This window comes from Hydra vulgaris, chromosome 09, assembly GCF_038396675.1.
Source record: "Hydra vulgaris chromosome 09, alternate assembly HydraT2T_AEP".
Lineage (NCBI taxonomy): Eukaryota > Metazoa > Cnidaria > Hydrozoa > Anthoathecata > Hydridae > Hydra > Hydra vulgaris.
In genome coordinates this window covers 55,731,125-55,747,137 of record NC_088928.1, presented here as the reverse complement: position 1 = coordinate 55,747,137, position 16,013 = coordinate 55,731,125, and positions in this window count along the sequence as shown.

The following is a 16,013-nucleotide window of genomic DNA, read 5'->3' as shown; positions in this document are numbered from 1 at the left end:
ATATCTTTATATAATATTGTTTATAAATATAGATATATTATATATTATAGAATATTGTTTATAAATATAGATTGTTAAACAAATATTTTTCCTGAAATCTTTAATATATATATATATATATATATATATATATATATATATATATATATATATATATATATATATATATATATATATATATATAATATATATATATAATATATATATAATATATAAACAATATTAGGTGTTTTACTATTATATTCATTTTTAACGAAAAAACTTACCAGCATATTTAATATATATTAGATTTTTGATAAAAATATATATATATATATATATAAAAAGCAGGAACGCAAAGAATTAAATGTCACCATCTATGGATTACAAGTTGACAAAAATGACAAATTACAAGTAAATAACTTACTTAGAGCTATTGAATCCGATGGAACTAGAGTTAGATCTATTCGCCGCCTTAAATCTAAAGGAATCATTGATCCTTTGCTTATCGAGCTTGAAGATGTAAATAGCAAAAATATTGTTCTTAAAGCATCAATTAAGTTAAGAAAAATCGAAGAATATGTAAATGTGTACATAGGTCGTGATTTAACAGCAAGTCAAAGATTCATTCTCATAGAAAATTTGATAGAACGAAACGAAAAAAACGCGTCAAGAAGTGAAGAAGAAAAAATAAAGTTTCATTACGGTATTAGAAATGATAATTTTACTAGAATTTTCCACAAATAGCCACTAGCAACCACTAATTTAGAACCTTCATCAAAAATAACTTTAAAACAAATGATAAATAACGACTATACTCAAATAAAATCTAAACATATTCAAGATCAACCTTTCGACAAAAACACTTCTTACTTTGTCTCGGATAAAGCCACTATTTTTCTTAAAAGATTTAAATTATGCTTTTCTAATCAATTCTCAGTGTTTCATCTAAATATTCGTAGTATTACCAAAAACTTTGAAGAACTCAAAATCCTACTACTTAATTTAAACTTTAACTTTAGCTTAATTTGTTTAACGGAAAGCTGGATTTTAGATACATCATTTTATCAAAATTCTAATTTTATTTTGCCTAATTACAAAGCCATTTGCTTTGTAATTGGGCTTTGAACGTAAATCTTTGAAAACAGTTGGAGGTATATGTGTCTATGTGCTTGAAGAATTCACTTATAAAATTAGATATGACCTGTCGTTTTCTGAGCCGGATTTCGAATCTTTCACTTTCAGAAATTTATAACAAACCATCAAAAAATATTATCGTAACAACTTCATACCGACCACCAAACGGAAGTTTAAACAACTTTAAAAATCACTTAAATGACTCTTTTGAAATCGCATGCAAAAAAAAGAAAGCTCGTTTTTATTTGTTGGAGACTTTAACGTGGATCTCAAATATGGTGAAAATATTAAAATACAACAATTTTATAATCGCTTTAATGAGTTTGGAATGGTGCCTATAATAAAGAAACCAACAAGAATCACGCAAAACTGTTATTCTGCAATCGACAATATTTTCACAAACACTCTTTTCCATTCCACATTTAAATCAGGCATTATTCGAAGTGACATAAGTGACCATTTTCCAGTCTTTGCAATTTTCAAAAAACCAAAAAATATACTAAAGAAAAATTCATTCTTAAAAAAAAGAATCTTTACCACCCAAGCAAAAAATATGTTTAAACTAGAGTTGTCTTCAATAAATTGGAACTTTGTATATCTCGAGACATGCGCTAACAAAAGCTACAACCTATTTCTAAACAAATTTCTTAATTTGTACGACAAGCATTTTTCTAGCAAAACTAACCGAATTAAAACTAAAAGACTTCTCAACCCTTGGTTCTCAAAAAACCTTTTAAAGTGTTCGAAGCGAAAACAAACGCTATATATATACGTTTTATTAAATCAAAGAAAGATCGCGACAAGCATAATTACTTAAACCACAAACGTCTATATGAAAGAATCAAAAAAATAGCCCGAACTACATATTTCAAAAACAAGCTATTGAGCCTAAAAGGTAACGGGAAAAAAACATGGGATGCAATTAAAGAGATTTTTGGTAAACAAAAAATTCACAATAAAGCCTTACCAAGCGTGATTACCGTTGACGACACTCAGATCTCTGATGGTAAATTGGTAGCAACAAAATTTAATGAGTTTTTCGTAAACATAGGTCCAAACTTAGCCAGTAAAATTAAACACACTCCTGTTCATTTCTCGAACTATCTATCGAAGTCTGATAAAAACTTAGAATTTAAAATACTCACTAGTAAAGAACTTGAGGATCCGATGAAAAAACTCAATACTAATAAAGCAACAGGTTATGATTTTATTTCAGCAAGCATAATCAAAGATTGCTATGGATTTATTAAAGATGTTTTATTAGATGTTTTTGACAAATCGCTCAATACAGGTGTTTTTCCAGATAAACTTAAAATTGCAATTATTACACCTATTTTTAAAACAGGAGATGAAAGTCTGGTTTCAAATTATCGACCTATTTCAGTGTTACCAGTTTTTTCTAAAATCTTCGAGCGTATAATGTATAATAGGCTATTTTCCTTTTTGGACGAAAACAATCTTCTTTATTGTAACCAATATGGTTTTCGAAATTACTCTACGGAGTAGAGTAATTTCGAAAACCATATTTTTTCGAAAACCATTTTTTCAAATTACTCTACGGAGTAGAGTAATTTGATCGAAATATATATATATATATATATATATATATATATATATATATATATATATATATATATATATATATATATATATATATATATATATATATATATATATATATATATGTATATATATATATATATATATATATATATATATATATATATATATATATATATATATATATATATATATATATATATATATATATATATATATATATATATATATATATATATATATATGGTCGTATCGCTTATTTCATTCCTACTAAAAGATTGGTCACATACGGAAAGATTTGCATCACAGCTTACCGGATATGTTTTCTATGTAAACTTGCAGCCACGATTTTATAAATTGACATGCGAGGTCGGCGGTCAGTTAAGCTAATAAACTAATACTTTGTTTTATTCATTTACTTGGTATAAGTTTTTTCTATTTTTGTAGCGTATTTTATAAAATTATATTATACATAAAGGTTTCCAGCGAGGAAGTTACACTCTTCGTGACTTGTTGCATCACTGCACACAAGTCACGAAGAGGCTGATACAAAAGTATTCTTGTTCTCTAAGCACTCATCATATATATATATATATATATATATATATATATATATATATATATATATATATATATATTTGAAAAAATTATTAACGTGACGTCATCAGTACCAAATAAAGGCCCAAATTTAATCCTTAAAGCACTTTTAGAACTGCTCGTAAGTTTTTCTTAAGATGTTATTATTTATTATAAGGTTTTCTCAAGAAGTTGTCTAACGTTTGACGTAAACATATATTTTTTAGTTTGATAAAAAAATATACATCAGCATGACGTCACCAGTATCAAATAAGGGCCCAAATTTGACCCTGTAAGCACTTTTAGAATTGTTCGTAAGTTTTTCTCAAAATGTTGTTATTTATTATAAGGTTTTCTCAAGAGGATATCTAACGTTTGACGTAAATCTGTATTTTTTACTTTGATAAAAAATATATATTTAAGCGTGACGTCATCAGTACCAAATAAGGGCCTAAATTTGACCCTTTAATCACATTCAGAAAAGCACGTAAAGTTTTTCTCAATTAAGACATCAACCTTAAACTATTTAAATAGTTTTTGTAATGTCCACTTGATTTCCAAGAAAAAATTACACGTAGCGTCCACACTAGAAACAATGCAAAGTTTTCATTACTCATTTATAGAAAATTTTAGCACGTTTAACTTTTTTGAGAAAGTTGTTTTTGCTGGCGTGTTTATTCAGAAATAGTAAGAAACTAATTTTAATTAATTATTCTATGATAGCAATTACGAAATAGTATAGCAACAAATTAACTGATTTATATTGTGTTTTTATACTAATAGAGTGTTATTATTTATATTTATGGAGCTTTAAAAGTTTTAAAATGTATCTTTAAAACTTTTATAAAAAAGTTAAAATAATATTTTAATTTAAAGATATTAAAAATGCACGAGGTGATCATTGTTATTATTTTTAGCAGTTTCCTTTGTTATTTCAATCCACGATGGCAGAAAGAAAAAAATTGTCTGGTGCGCAATATCGTAAACGACGGGCTGCAAATGAAGGGTTTATAACAAAACAGGCTGGTTCTTTGTTAAAGTATCTATGTTCACCGCAGAGAAATGAAAATGGCACAGATGAGTTAAAAAAACAAGTTGAAGCAGACAGGGAAGCCGATGAGATGACAGTATCAGAAGAGTTTGAATTACATAAAGTAATACACGTAGCACACAAAGAATCTGAAGTGCATAAAATTGATAAATTCTCTGATCTATATGCTAACTAACGCGATCTGGCAACTTGGGTCGTATTTGATGATGAAATGCGACAACTTGTAATAGAACATGGACCAAAACAAGTCGATCAGTTTGACTTTCCTAAGAACAGTATGCAAAGAAAATTTTCAAAAAACCATTACAACGGCCGACTTGTCAATGGAGATGAAGTTTGCAGACATTGGTTGCAGTATTCTGTAAGTAATGAATTTGTGTATTGCTTCTGCTGCCAACTGTTTTCCAGTAGCACAATAGCTGCGTCATCTCTTTCTTCCAATGGTTCACATGATTGGAAAAAATATGTCCGCAATTCTGTCATGGCATGAGAAAAGCAGTGAACATCTAGCGAATTTTCAGTCATGGAAAGAGTTTGAGCTGCAACTGCAAAACAATAAAGCAATTAATGCCGAACATTTACGTCTTGATAAAAAAGAAAAACAGTATTGGCAGCAAATCTTGAAGCGGCTGATAGCTTTAGTTAGAGTTCTTGGTATGCAAAATCTTTTATCCAATGCAATCAAACAAAAAATTCTAACATCTGCTTGTTATGCTAAGTACTTTTCAATAATTATAGATTGCACACCTGATGCGGGTCATGTTGAACAAATGACTATGATCATTCGCTTTTTAGATGTGATTTCAAATCCAGAAAATGGCATTGCAACAACAGCATCTATAAAGGAATATTTCTTGGATTTTGTGCCTCTTAAGGAGACAACTGGTGCTGTTATGGCTGAAACTATCATCAAGCAGTTAGGCAAGATGTCTTTATCTATTGAAAACTTACGCGGTCAAGGATATGATAATGGCAGAAATATGAGGGGGGAAAATAAGAGTGTCCAACAAAGAATTTTAGATGTCAATCCCCGAGCATTGTTTATTCCTTGCTGTGCACATACATTGACTTTGGCTGTTAATGATGCTGTTAAATGATGCTGTTAAATGTTGCTTAGAAGCAACAGCCTTCTTTGATCTGGTGCAACGTGTATATGTATTCTTTTCTGCATCAAATCGTCGCTGGGAAGTTTTAACACAACATGTTTCTGATCTCACTGTTAAACCACTGAATGAAACAAGGTGGGAAAGCCGAATTGATGCTTTAAAACCTCTCTGTTATCAACTTGGTGATATCTACGATGCTCTGGCAGTGATTGCTCAAAACACACTTTTGCATATAAACCATACAAAAAAAAGTTTAAAAAAAACTTAAAAAAAAAACTAAACAACAATATAAACTGTTAAACTTCATTTAAAACATTAAATGCCTTAAGAGTAAAAATGTTTAAAAAAAGTGATGCAAATACAAATAATTTAAACAAAAGGAAATATACAAATACACATACTATAAAGGTGAAACAAACTCTACTATAAAGGTAAAAACAACATAAAATAAAAAAATATACTTAAAAAACGATAAAAAATAAACATTAGTCTGATTCACTTTTGCTAGATGCCTCCTCTTCATATTGTTGTAGTTCGTTCAATTTTTCTGGTTGCAAGAACTCTAATGCCTCACCGGAAATAGCATTTCTTTTATTCTTGAGCCTCTTTCGGACACTACTCAACAAAGGATCGGAACTTAACAGAAGTCTGTTTATGATATCCCTATTACAAATTTCTCTTGAAAATTTCCTCGAGAAATTCTGTCTATAATCACGGAAGTGCTTGTTTCGAGCCTCAGCCGTCTCTTCCGATAATTGACCAATAGGCAATATAGATTGATCAATTATTGTGGCACCATGTCTCAATATCTTGTGCATTGAAGGAGTCTTTGGATACCATCCATAATTTTCAATAAAGTTCTGCTGTCAGTTCTGCAAACTTTTCAAATTTTTTGATATTTATTTTATATCCACTTGATAAGGTTTCCAAAATGATACTACAATTTTTAGTAAGTCCAATGTTAACTCCTGTAATGCAGGATGAGGTTTGATGATCTGAGAAAAATCTTCTTGATGTATTGCCATCATTAGTATTCCCAAAACCTGCAGTTGGAATATCCACCAGCAGCCCCATTTTCTCTTTGAATTTGTTTTGAATATTTTTTTTTGTTTCAGCTACAGTTATTTTATCATCTTGTGTTCTCGCTTGCCATTTTTTTATGGGAATGTGGTATGATAAATGTAGTAAAGATTCTAAATACCTAATCCTTGTATGCAATATCGATAAACCAAATTTAAGGGCATCTGGGTTATCTATTTTTTTTATGGTTAAATTATTAAAGTCTTTTGATGTTAGTTCACATATATAGCACCTCATAGTAGATGTCGTGTTGGTTGCAGCATTGCATACTTTTGCATCAACCATTGTAAATGCCAAGGTATGCTTTATATGTATAAAACCACCTAAAAACTTCGATATTTCTGTTTTTTTTAAGTTTTTTATTTGATCTTCTACATAGCAGATTTCTTCATTTGTTATGTCTTTAGTTTCATGGATAAAACGAATTCGAATTGGGCAACAATATCTTGTAGAAGAGGGCACAGAGTTTTGCCAAATAATCTTCTGGCTACCAATATGACAAATAAGCCGTAGGGGCACAAATGAACTTTGAAAAATGTTAGAGTCACTATCTGTACTATTTTGGAATTTTTGTTTAAATGTTTGCTGCTGTGAGCCATCACAACCCCATTTTGATAACATTTCTAAATTGCTTCTTTCTTCTTCGTTTAAGGTTTCCAAAACTTCATCTAAATGGTGTGTGTTTTTTTGATAACATTCGTCTGAATGGAATTGAAGTTTTCTCTATATTTGTTTGCCTTTTCCGGTGAGCAGCTAATATCTTCATTATTCTAGACGCATCACAATGTCCTGCATCACGCTGACTCATTTGGGCAGCATAGGTTAGTTGTGCATAAGATATTTGGTCTCTCAAAGCTTTTGTTCAACGTCTCTTGCTTGGCGAACTCAACAACTCGAAATCTTTTGATGGTCGACCAGGCCTTTTTATTATACAGGTGGGTAAACTTATGATAGCATTGAGCCATATTTCATTGTGCTTCAAAAAACGTTCTTCTATGTAGTTAGCAGCTATCCATTTTTGTTTAAAATGAAACTTGAAAGTATTTAAGGCGTTTTTTAGTGAACTTTGTTCATTTTTAGAACATTTTGTAATAATTTTGAGATGATCTTCTAAAAACACAAATTTGTCATCAATTTTTTTCTTTGGGCATTGTTTCATAACATCGTAGAGTTCTTTTCTAGTCATCTCTTTCACCATTGGTTGGGATTCTGAAAAAAAAATGAAATAAGTTTTTATTCAAAAGACAACGTTTTTGTCGTATTATTTAATCAAAATTAAATGGGAGTAATATTTGATGAGAACCTATCATGGAAAAAACATATTAGTCTTATTGAAGCAAAAATATCTTCTGCTATAAGTGTATTATATAAATCTAGGGCCTTTCTTGATTATAAATCACGCAAAATGCTTTACTTCAGTCTTGTTCATTGTCATCTCTCTTACGCTAATATTGTTTGGGCTAACACACACAAAACTAAATTAATAAGATTACAGAGGCTACAAAACCACGCATGTAAAGCGGTTAACTACTTAAAAAGATTAGAAAACCCTTCCCCTGTAATGAAATACATGAATGTGTTAAATATATCAAAACTTAATTCGCTACAAATATTAATATTTATGTATAAATATAAGAATAAATTGCTGCCAAAAGTATTTTCTGATATTTTTACATTGGCGTTTTCACAAAAATACAATCTTCGATCAAATAGCAACCATAACTATCAATTGAGCAGAGAAAAATCGCAAGTGTCAAAATTCTCAACTATTAACCAAGGTCCGTCATTATGGAATCAATTAAAAAATAACAATATAAAAGATTTGAAAAGCACTTCCTCTTTTAAACGACAAATGAAATTGCATCTCCTTAACTTCTGATATATATGCGAGTATGTTTATATATGTGTGTGTAAGTATGTTTGTATATGTGTTTGTGTATGTGCATATATGAGGATGCATATATGAGTTTTTATTCTACACCTTGTATTTTTCAGAAAAAATATTTTATTGTAAATTTACTAAAGTCATGGGCTTTAAATGTTATTAAATGTTATTGTAAATTATGTTATTGAGTTTTATTCTTCACGTAGTATTTTTCAGAAAAAATGTTTTATTGTAAATTTACTAAAGCCATGTGGGCTTTAAATGTTATTGTAAAGGGGCTCTATGAAAAGATTGTGGTGACACCAATCATCCGTATCTTCTTTTAGCCCCTGTCTGTTTTATATTTATTCTTTGTGTAACGTAAAAGTTTCATTGTAATTTTATTATTTTATTTTTATATAAACAGCGAAGAAAAAAAAAAAAAAAAAAAAAATTTTAAAAAATGGAAGATTTATGTGGAACATTTTATTTCAAAAATGCTAACTAGAATTACTAATGTTTAAGTTACATAAAAAATCTTTGCTAAATTCGGCTTAATTCATATACGAAAACAATTTTGAATATAGATTTACAAATAAAAATCTAATAGTTTTAGTCTCGAATATATGTTTAAAAAAATCTCACTTTGTTAAGTAAAAAGAAACTATACATTTATTTTGTATGTACATACCTTCTTCTTCAACGTTCATCGTGATTTATTAAAGGTTTTACAGCATACAAGCTTAAATAATACTTTTAAAAGTTGTGTTTGACGGGAAGCGTAAAAAACAAATACAATGAGCTCACACGAAGTCCGAGTTTAAACTTTTTTTATACCTGGAAGGGGGAGTGGGCAACACTAAAAATGTTGTTTAGTGATGTAGCCTTTATAAATATTTCATAATATATAGTTAATAGTATACTTTTACAAAATTTTTGTAATCGACTTTTGATCGACTATTACTTTGAAATACTCCACTGTGCGACGTGTTGTTTGAGATCAATATGACTAGTAAGCAACTTCAGGCAAAAGAAATTAGATATGCATGGCGCCATAAACTATTTAAAAAAAAAGAAGTTTCTTGTAAATCGCAGAAATGAAATGGAGTTTAAGAAAATACTAGTAGATGTAGTTGAAATTGCAGTCAGTTTAGAGATACCTGCACTTTTTGAACCCGAATCAACCCGTATCAGAAGAAAGAATAAACAATTTACGTATGAAGGAGATGACAGACATATTCAAGATCCAAAAGAAAAATTCAAAATAAACTTTTACTTTTCTATTCTTGACACAGCAATACAATCGGTTGAAGAAAGATTTTCTCTTACACAAACAATAAGTTCGTTGTTTGGTTTTCTCTATGATATTCACAGTTTACAGAGTGTAACTAGCAAAGAAGTTATGGAACATTGCTTGAATCTTGAGAAAGCTTTGCAACATGGAGACTCCAAAGATATCGATGCAGTTGATCTATGTAGTGAACTGAAATCAATTTCAAGACGAGTTGCAAGGTGTACATTGCCACTAGATTTACTAAGTTTTATTTAAAAAAATAATCTAACAGATCGTGTCCCCAACACTGTTATAGGTTTAAAAATCATCTTGATACTTCCAGTTTCCGTGGCTAGCGGTGAGCGAAGCTTCTCAAAACTCAAGCTGATAAAAACATTTTTGAGAACGTCTATGCAGCAAGAAAGACTTGCTGGATTAGCTACTTATTACTCTGTCAAGTGAACATAATACTACTAGAATCATTAATCTGACGGAACTCGTTTCTACAATTGCAAAAACAAAGGCGCGAAAAGTGAAGTTTTGAAGTTATTTATTAATATATTATAAAGTTACATGAATATACGCTTTTTAATGAATATGGATGTATGTATTCTTCCGAATGTATATACAAAATGTAATAACATAACTTAAGCATTCCTTTGCGAAAGTAAATTGGGTAGGGGGTAGGAGCGCAGCGTGTCAGATTCGCCTAGGGTGCCAAATACTTTGGCACCGACCCTGCTTGAAATATATATATTTTCAAAAGTATAAAACCTGACCAACAACAGTTTGAACACGTTAGCTTCATTTTCACGCTAAATTAATTCGGATTATGCAAATAAATTCATGGCTAAAATATTTTACAATGATTTTATCATTCATTTTATCATTTTTTTATCAACATTTTACAATGATACTTTTTTATCATTCGACAATGAGAAAAACCGTAACTTTAAGAAGGATAAAAATGACTAAAATAAATTAATTTTAGTTCTTAAGATATATTTTAAATAAACTTTCATGTGTCTACATCAATGTTCATTTGCTAAAAGTTGACGAAAAATAGAATAAAATTTGTCTACTTTTTCATTTTCCGCCGTTCCACCCATATTGCAACACGGTGCTCGGCGATGAGACAAAAATAATGTCTTCTTCTTGCACCGGACATTAATTTTATTTGTAAATTTATACAGATTGTAAAATTTCTTCAACGGCAAAATATAATGTTCAAAAAAAGAAAAAAAGAAAAAAAAAAAAGTGTTTTTAAAGTCGTGATCCACATGTTATCGTAAAAGCCTACACTACCTAAATAAGACTGATTTTAGAATATTGCTCTCCGGTTTGGTCGCCAAACCGCAGTGAAATAAACAAAAAAGTGGAAAGAGTGCAAAGACGTTTTACTAGCAGAATAGGTAACCTAAACTACTTTTCATGTTTTAATAGACTTAAAATTCTCGGTTCGGAACTGCTTGAAATTCGTCACCTTAAGCAAGACATGATTACATGTAACAAAGTTCTGAACAATTTAGTTTGCCTATATCAGGGGTTCCCAACATTTTTGTACTCTCGAGCACATTCTAAAATATTGGTAGGGTGGCGGACACCACCTATTTTATTCGGGACAGTACGAACATGTGACTACTTCAGGGTTTCTGCGTGTACAAGAAGTGATGCGCAAACAGCACTCCTCGCTCCAGGCGAGCGTCTGACAACGCAACTATACAAGTTGCAACAAGTACTGTCAGCAAAGAAACATATATACAATTTCGCAAACATATGAATGTAGTATTGGCTAACTAGTTTTTGTTTTATAACTGTGGTCTTATGTATAATATATATATATATATATATATATATATATATATATATATATATATATATATATATATATATATATATATATATATATATATTGTAAATTATCTAGCATATGCATTATGTGATTGTAGGGCATGTTGTCAGAGTCCTTCATATTTTATGGACCTGCGTGTCCTTTAGAACATGATTGACTGCTCTAATAAATTTTAATCTAACCTAACTTTTCAAGCGTGTGAAATGGCTATGGATGCCATGAGTTGCTATAATTATTACTTTAACATTGCAGAAGATGCATTGAAATTTTGATTAGTGAGGTTACGAATTGAGGTAAGCTAATTTTATGGTCGTTTTAATGAATAAATTGAAAGAGACATTCTTAAAGACTTTTATATTATTTAAATCTTATTAGATTCTGTATTTTATATATATATATATATATATATATATATATATATATATATATATATATATATATATATATATATATATATATATATATATATTTATATAATATGTATATAAAGACGTGTCCTCCACTGACACACTCGCCACTCTCATATCCTCCACCACAGCATCTATAAACCTCCTCTTAGGTTTACCTCTCCTCCTCTTACCTGGAAGTTCCATACCCAAAACCTTTCTGCCAATATAGCTCTCCTGTTTAATTTATTTCTAACAACAAACAAAAAAAAGTATAATATGAAACAAAAAATCCACGTTAATGATCCTAATTGATTGCTGAAGAATTTAATAGCTACGTTACGATTGGATTCATATCAGAAAAGGTATGAAAGTTAGAACATTAAAAGTAATCAAGTCAACATCACATCGATGTGAGGAAAATTTTTTAGTTTTAAGCAATCATGGTAATAAGAGGCGGGAGAGAATGACAGTTGCAAATTTAAATGACTTTAATTTTTTGAAAATTTATTTCAACAATCAACATGATCAATTTAAAAAATTTAAGGTTCATAGATAATTGTAATAAATCATAAAATTTTATTGACTCTTACAAAATTATTAAAAAATTTTATTTGAAGTTTTACATTAATAAATAAAACAGGAAATATTTCCTGAAAAATTAAAATTTGCTAAAGTTTTACCAATATTTAAAGGAGATTGGGCATTAGTTTGAAACTATTGTTTCAAACTAATGCCCAATATCTATTTAAATGTATACGTCTACGGCTTTAGTAGTCTATGATATATATCATATCATGAAAAAAAAAGAATATATGTACATTCCACTTTCTCCATACCTATTTAAGTCAGTCGATAACAACACTGCGATTAGGGCCATACCAGTCAATTTATTTACGCATTAATTATTATTATTGTGTAAAAATTTAAAAAGTATAAATAACAAATAAATATAGATATAATTAAACGAAAATAATAGTTTAAATTTGTTCTGAAATAAAAAAAAAGAAATAAAAATAATGGTGTTCTGAAATAAAAAAATAGTTAATAAATCAAAAGTAAGACTTGGGTAATAAAAATAATTTGGTTAATAAAAATAATTTGGTTAATAAAAAATAATTTGGTTAATAAAAAATAATTTGGGTTAAAAAAAGTAATTTGGGTAATAAAGATAATTTGGGTAATAAAAATAATTTGGGTAATAAAAATAATTTGGGTAATAAAATCAATTTGGTTAATAAAATTAATTTGGGTAATAAAAGTAATTTGGATAATAAAAATAATTTGAGTAATAAAAATAATTTGGTTAATAAAAGTAATTTGGGTAATAAAAAAAATTTGGTTAAAAAAAGTAATTTGGATAATAAAAATTATTTGGGTAATAAAAATAATTTGGGTAATAAAATCAATTTGGTTAATAAAAGTAATTTGGGTAATAAAATAATTTGGGTAATAAAAATAATTTGGGTAATAAAAATAATTTGGGTAATAAAAATAAATTGGGTAATAAAAATAATTTGGGTAATAAAAATAATTTGGGTAATAAAAATAATTTGGTTAATAAAAATAATTTGGTTAATAAAAAATAATTTGGGTTAAAAAAAGTAATTTGGGTAATAAAGATAATTTGGGTAATAAAAATAGTTTGGGTAATGACAATAATTTGGTAATAAAATCAATTTGGTTAATAAAATTAATTTGGGTAATAAAAATAATTTGGGTAATAAAAGTAATTTGGATAATAAAAATAATTTGGATAATAAAAATTATTTGGGTAATAAAAATAATTTGGGTAATAAAATCAATTTGGTTAATAAAAGTAATTTGGGTAATAAAATAATTTGGGTAATAAAAATAATTTGGGTAATAAAAATAATTTAGGTAATAAAAATAATTTGGGTAATAAAAATAATTTGGGTAATAAAAATAATTTGGGTTATAAAAATAATTTGGGTAATAAAAATAATTTGGGTAATAAAAATAATTTGGGTTATAAAAATAATTTGGGTAATAAAAATAATTTGGGTAATAAAAATAATTCGGGTAATAAAAATAATTTGGGTAATAAAAATATTTTGGGTAATAAAAATAATTGGGGAAAAATTTTATCCAAAAAGAAGTAAAATAAATGTTTTAGTAAAAACGGAAATTTTTTTTTTATCAGAACATAAACTTTGCAAAGAATAAATCGTGAAAATTTTAATAAATTTTACAAACTAGTTTAAAAGTAAGTTTATTTATATTTATACATCTTATTTATTCATCTATTTTTACGCGATTTATGTTGAAAATGTACGATGGCTGATTGTTGGATGTTGTAACATGAAATTCCAGACCAAAAGTTCAAATGGAAGTTGTACTCTCAACGCTTTTAATAACTTATAATGTGTATACTCTTGTTTAAATAACTTGTAATGTACTCTTGTTTTACAATTATGATAAAAGTTCTCGTTCATGCAAATTAGTTGTTTGCAGGTTATTGTGTAAGACTTAATTAGTGTGTATAATGATTATATGCATATAGAAATAATTACGAACAATAATAATATCAAATCAAATGCTGTATATTTGAACATAAATGTTGCTACAACTACCGTAGTGTAAATTGAATTTAAATGTAAATAGTAGAGCTGCTGATTTTGACTTAATTGTTTAACAAAAATAGTTGTTCGGCAAAAAAAAAAAGCAAATATATTCTATTAATACCAATATTATCTACTAGCTTAATTGCATAACATCATTTAACTGATTTAGAAATACTTAACTCTGTAGTTTTCTACATTTAGGAGGTCCAGAATGTTTATTCGCTTTCTTTCCGTCTGTGAGGTTATACAAAATATTTTTATTCATCAACATTTAACAAAAATGTTTTAAGATTTATAACAGGACTGAAAAAGGTGGTTTAAGAACATGCATTAGATTTTTTTAAGGGGAAAGGCAAAAAAAAATTTTCGCTACGCTTATGTATCCGAAAAGGTTTTTGCATCAAAGAACATTGTATTCTTTAATATTTAATGCGTTAAGTAAACACCTAACGAAAATGAATAAAATAATAATGGTAATAATAATAAAAATAATACTTATATTAATAAACATAAGACATCACAATATAAAAACAATAAACATCACCAATATTAATAATGCTAACAATAGTAATAATAATAGTAAAAATAATAGATAAATAATGATAAAAATAATAATGATAAAGTTAATAAGACAATAGGAAAAATATTAATAAAATCAAAAATAATAATGCCAATGATAACGATTCAATTTATTGTTTTTTTTATTGATAATTTATTCAATTTATTATTTCTATTAAAATAGCAATTTTAATAGAAATAACAATAACAAAAAAAAAAATAATAATAAGAAAAAATATCAAAACTTAAAAAATACTTATTAAAAATAAATTAAGATTAAGGAAAAAAAAAACTTTAAAAAAATAGAAAACTTAATATTGTTACATCCATACATAAACGAGCTTATACACGTATATAGTATAGTATACACTTATATACGGGGCCATGCCGAGCCAATTTTGCGCCTCGGGCCCCCCCATAAAAAAAAGAAGACAGTTAAACGAAAAAAATGATTTATTGATCACAAAATTTATCACATCAAGTTATAAGTAAAATTTGTCATTAAGGTTGCACAAACTTTAATTCAATGTCACTTTTCTGGCTTTTCTTGAGGCAAATTCACTAATGACATCATCAAAATCAATGTTGTTTGCCACTTCATTTTCAATTGAAATTATAACCAAACTAGACAAACGTTCTTGGCCCATTGTTGACCTCATATAGTGTTTTATGAGCTTAAGTTTACTGAAACTTCTCTCACACGTAGCAACTGTGACTGGTATGGTGAGGAAGATGCGAATAGCAATTGTTGTGTTGGGATAAGCATCGGTCAAAGAATATTTATAAATGAGCTGCAAAATGTCGATCGGGCTAGATTTTTTAAAGTTGTCTATCATTGCGGCAGCTTGATTTTTAAAGCTTGCCATTTCTGACTGGAAATCGGAAGAATCTCTGCCTTGTAAATTTGAGATAAATTTGCAGCTTTTTTCTTGAGTTCATCCACTGAACTTTTAGAGAGAGTGAATGCATAATGGGGAAGTCAAAATCAGAGGATACAGCTTAAAAC